The 5,624-nt window shown below is 37.2% G+C and overlaps 1 long non-coding RNA gene across 1 annotated transcript in view; it reads left to right on the top strand.

Annotated features, from left to right (window-relative positions):
• The first annotated feature begins 1,546 nt into the window (after positions 1-1,546).
• The window catches only part of LOC125255541, a 32,294-nt gene continuing 28,216 nt past the window's right edge, over positions 1,547-5,624 (top strand). Inside the window, exons 1-2 of the long non-coding RNA XR_007181924.1 lie at positions 1,547-1,825; positions 3,207-3,420. This is a non-coding gene — a long non-coding RNA (uncharacterized LOC125255541). The remainder of the gene's footprint in view (positions 1,826-3,206; positions 3,421-5,624) is intronic.

Raw genomic sequence — 5,624 nt, 5'->3', positions numbered from 1 at the left:
AGGCTATATTGTATATGACAATTTAGTTCAAACTTTGACCTGTGGAGGGCAGTAATACACTTAGCAGTGTCTACACTGCTGGAATTCTAATAGTGAAAAAGAAAGCTAGTTCAAGATGAGCATTTATGGTTAAAATTTATAAAATTTAAAAAAAAAATTTTTTAGAAAATGGCCGATGGTTTCTCTAGATAAGACTCTTGTTTCTCGTCTGGTATCGTTTAAAGCTCTTTGAAGCTGCACTGAAACTGTAATTTTGACCTTCAACTGTCTGGAGGCCATTGAAGTCCACTATATGGAGAAAAATCCTGGAATGTTTTCATCAAAAACCTTAATTTCTTTTCGACTGAAGAAAGAAAGACATGAACATCTTGGATGACATGGGGGTGAGTAAATTATCAGGAAAATTTAATTTGAAAGTGAACTAATCCTTTAAATTCATGTTCCCTGGTAATCTTGAATCAGCATCTCTTCTCCTCCCTCTTGCAGCATCTCTTCTCTTCTCTGATGATGGGGGCGGGGCAACCTGTCACTCACATGAGATCCACCAAAAGCAAACCACAACCATCCAATCAATTCCCCACAGACAAAATCAAGCCCCGCCCTACATTTGTTCTTGTTTGCGAAGCAGTTTCACTCAAATATACGGGATGAAAAGACCAGCGCAACTTCCCTTTCATGACGACTAAAAGGCTTCACCAGTGTTCACTTCTCTGGGTCAAAGGGCAAAGGAGAACAATCTAGAAACATTCTGTGAGTGTGTGTTTGTACAGCAAAACCATGAATGATCTCAGGTGTGTTTCAGAGAGAGAGACGCACAGACCGGACACAGACAAAGCCGCAATTGTGCTCGTCACCAAACAATGACATATTTCTGTTTCCCTCTAAATTCCTCCACATCATTTGTCTGTCATGTGTCCGAGTCGCTCCCTCCATTACTCTGACAGCGCTCTTATTAGAAGAAAGCCGAGCCAGAGCTCCATGAATTTAGCCACTGTTCCGAGACGTCTCTCTGTAATTAATTTGATAAATGTATTAATTATGAATCGGGTCCGCAGCGCAATCAGATGGTCAGGCGTCCAGCTCGGCCGGCGTTCTGATAAGTCGCTCTTTGTTGCGGCCGCTCGGGTTTCATCGGCTCTTATCGCTGCTGCTCCGATCAGCCGCTCGTTTCCTGTGTTGTAATTAAACGGAGGGTTTCTGATCGCGAGCGTCTCGTTTAGCGTTTAAGAGCCTGATCTGCAGGAACCTGCAACATCTGTTGATCGACAGTAGCCTCAGATCGCTTCGTCACTTTGTCAAGTCAAGTTATATCTCGACTAAATAGAAAATCAGACAGCCACCATTTCACCTGAGTGATTTTATGGTTTTATTTTTTATATTTTTGTTTTGTACACTCTAAAAAATACTGTGTAAAAACAAAACAAGTTGGGTTAAAAATGGACAAACCCAGCAGTTGGGTTAAATATTTTATGTTGGGTAGTTTTATTTTATATGGCTGGCATAAAATGAACCCAAAATAGGTTGGAAATTAAAAACCAGGCACATAATTACTAGAGGCAACAATAATAATCAAAAGGTGAACATGATAAGCAATTTAGTCAATTTAATTATTATTTCCTAAACTTATTACACAGTAAAAAACGTTAATCCAACCGTTAATTTTTTAATCCAACCATTGGATTATTTTACAAAAATGTTGGGTAATTTTTAGTAATAACCCGGCTGTTGGGTTAAATACGGTTCCCGCTCTGACTGTTCAAATTTCAAATTTTAACGGTCCAGTGACAGTCAACAGGAAGAAGCTGCTGTAGCCTGATTATGAAAGGTAAGTCATATCGTTATTTATTTATTTATTTATTATTATATATTTTTTTATATAGTTTCCTTTAGTCAGTTAATGCTCACAGGAAAGTAAGATCAGATGGAAATGAATCCTAGCTATCCCAGTTAGCTCGCTAGCAGTAATAAAGTAAATCATTAAAACATTAGCAAAACCGTTTAGAGATGTTCTACCTGACTACGGTGATAGGCCTAGTCTGAAATCAATCATTACGCCCGTTTTAATGAATGTTAATTTCCAACCTGGGTTCATTTTAAGCGAGAATAGTCATTTTTTAACAATAGTTGAGTTAAATAAAACCAAAGTCCCTTTAAGACACGTCATTTCACTCGGCGGCCATTGAAACGCCTCTCGGGCATGCAAGTGCAGCTCCTATCTCTTTGAATGGGGAAACATCAAATTCTCCAAAGCTGTTCACCAAGCTTTCGATTAAATTTCATATTTGAATAACCAATGAAATCTGACAACAACCGTCTCATACATTTTGTTTCCAAACGCTCGAATCATGACAAAAAAACGGTATTAGTCAGGCTGGATCAGGCTAATGCGCATGCGCAGTCCTAAATGCGCGTCTCAGCTTCATTTCGGAGGCGCGCGTCTGACTGTTTCTATAGAAACCAGAGCTTCTAACGGCCGCTGCAGTGACGCGATGACTTTACCAGTCGGCGATTGGCTCTTATTTAGAAGGCGGGACTTATTCCCCCATATTGCATATCATATAAAGTTTTTCCTTTGCATTTTTCACGTACAGAGGACACCATTGTCAAAACGATTCCTGTTCACGTCTCCGCAAAAACGACTAAAACAGCTGTATTCTGCTGTCAGGCCAGTAGTTGGCGACATCACTTTATAAAGAAACACTACGCATGATGTCACCGTTGGCGTTTTCACAAGTTTGCATTTTTGTAATTTACATGGAGACGATAACGGTATCGTTTTTAAAAACGTGCTCTTTAAAACCCATTTTCAAAAGTTTGCGTTTCATGCCCCCAAAATGCCGATGTTGTAAATGAACGGTCCAAACGCATAACATTTTTACGTTTTTTAATTGAAAACAATGTTGTGTAAACGGCCCCTTAAATTGGAACATTAGCAAAACGTTCTTAGAACTTATTTTGTTTGTTGGGAATACAGAGACGAACGCTATGAGCTAAACTAGCAACAGAAGTAGAACTTCTCTCGCCCGTGATGATGATGATGATGATGAAGATCAGAGGAAACATTTTCTGCTCAGCGGAAACTCAAGCTTTTGTGCGTCTCAATCATTTAATGCAAACGAAAATATTCAAACGGTTCTGATGAAATCTAGAAGCTTCACATGATCCCAAAACAAACCTTCACATATGATGGTGTGTGACCCTTACAGGCGCTCTGTGTGGTGATGATGTCTGCCTCACCTGTGAACAGGTGGAATCCGCACCGGACCGGAGTGACGACAGCTCAGATCCGGACTGAAGCTCCAGCAGATCATCAATCCACAGCTCATCATTAGCAGACGAGCACACCGAGACTCTTTCATGTCAGAGCTCTAGATCTCAAACTTCACACAGACCGCTTTACATCATCATCATCATCATCAGGTGGGTTCAAATCTTTGTTTTCTCCTGTTTTGGAGAGAAATCATGAAGTCATGATCAAGGCCTCCACCTGCTGGACTGATGGATAATAGTCAAGAAACACTCCTCAACTTGCTTAGAATGCATTGAAATTTAGGCTAAATAAAACTAATTCAATTATTTATTAGATTATGCTTTCTAATGAACAGGTAATGAATCTGAACTAACATAATAGATGACATTTTTTAAAAAAAGAACAAAACCTCAATCATTTCAACATCAAAAAGTCACAATTGTGAAAAATCAACCAAGAATTACCTTTAGTAGGAGAAACCAAGCATGCATTATGGAATGAAAATGCTGCAGATCATCAAGAGCTCAATCTGGAGGATGACGAGCAAACAATACATAAAAAAACAAAAAGTACAGGCCAAACTGAACCAATGATTCACTCAGCATGATCTCCATGTTTCCACATCAAAGTCTGTGAAAAAAAAGTACAAATTGAGCAGCAGGTGGCGCTAAAGGACCCGAGATGAAGACACTGCATAGACTTTTATTATTTTTATACACAGATAGTTATAATTGAGACATTCCAAGAAACCGGTTCGATCTGGACTTACACATTTTTAGATTTTTTACTTTTCTGAACACCCCACAAAATTAATGACATATTTAACTTCCAGAAAAACATATTTTCCCATCTCAGGCATCAAATCCCTGTTATTGTTGGTCATTATTTTAAGTTATGGACACTATGGGAGCTCTCTGAGTATTATTATAAAATGTATTTGTGATAAAATCAACATTTGCCTATTAATCAGATGACCCTCACACTAATTCAGTCATTGCAAATATAAAAGTTACATAAAATCTCACACTTTTGCTACTAAAGCCTGAAATGGACACTTTTTGTGACAGAAACCTCATCATTTTTGATCAAAGGCTTCAGAATTTGAACTAAAATCAGTTTTCTTATGATTGCTCTGAACATTTCACACAGAGTTCAACTAACTTTAAATTATTTTTTCATAAACTTAAAATAATAATAAAAATGTAGGTGTGACGGGGTTTTGTTTTTTTGCCCAAATTGGCCACTGCTCTAAATCTAGTGAATAAATGTAGAGCAATAGAGAAATCATGAATAATGTTGATAATTTTCACAAGTAATAGTTTTCTATCTTTAATTGATGTAACGGGGTTGAGTCGTTAAGCTCGACAAACACAATTTCACAACATAATTTAGTTATAATTATTAAAGAAGGTGGTAACTTGCTCACAATGTTGTTCAGAAGACTTCTGTGATGTCACTTCCTATTAATGATGTCACATAAGTATCAGTTCATTATGGTTTGTGTAACAGGGTTGAGGGGTTACTGAGATACGCAACTAAATGATGTGATTTTAATGAATTTACTTCGAAAAAAAACATTACAAGCAAAAAAAGCACAGATGGATATTTATGGGAATGGCAAATGGACTTTTTTCTCATTTTATTATTCATATCCCAACTACACTTCGGCCTCGAGGGACGTGACAAAATAGGTGGAGTCGACTGAAAAAAACTAAATTTCTAATATGAAGATAAAATGTATGTCATGTTTTTAAATATAATTAAAGGAGACATTACAATGAATACAAAAAGCTTTTAAAAATATATTTTGGTGACCCAACAGATAAAATACACTGAAAAAAGTCAGAGGGACTCAAATCGTAGCGGTTTCGTGGAATGACTCACACTAACCCTCACAGAAAACTTGTTTTACAATTAAAAATGTGATCATTTTAATGGCGGAGAGGTTGATCATGACTGTAGACGCTACATTAACCTTGACCTTTACCGCTACAAGGTGAATAAGAAATGATTATTCTATGGCAGGTTATATTAATTGTAATATGTTATGATTTCACAATATTGATTATTGTGTTTGGATATTAATGTTTTGAGTTGTTTCTCGATGAATGCAGAAAGAACAATGTTTTTGATGTTCTGAGTGTGTGAACACAGTCATGGGTGAATTTTTACATTTTGGGATTATGTTTTTTAGGATTTTGGGAGATTTTTTCAGGTTTAGCTCACTTATGGGTTCAAATTTGTCTCTAAAATATGGTTAAGTAGATACAAACACACACTCACACATGCACAAACACACACGCACACTCATGCACACACACACTCACTCACACAGACATACACTCACACACTCACTGATTGAAGGACAGATATA

This window comes from Megalobrama amblycephala, linkage group LG20, assembly GCF_018812025.1.
Source record: "Megalobrama amblycephala isolate DHTTF-2021 linkage group LG20, ASM1881202v1, whole genome shotgun sequence".
Lineage (NCBI taxonomy): Eukaryota > Metazoa > Chordata > Actinopteri > Cypriniformes > Xenocyprididae > Megalobrama > Megalobrama amblycephala.
The sequence above is the reverse complement of the archived record's forward strand: the minus strand, read 5'-3'. Positions and strand labels throughout refer to the sequence as shown.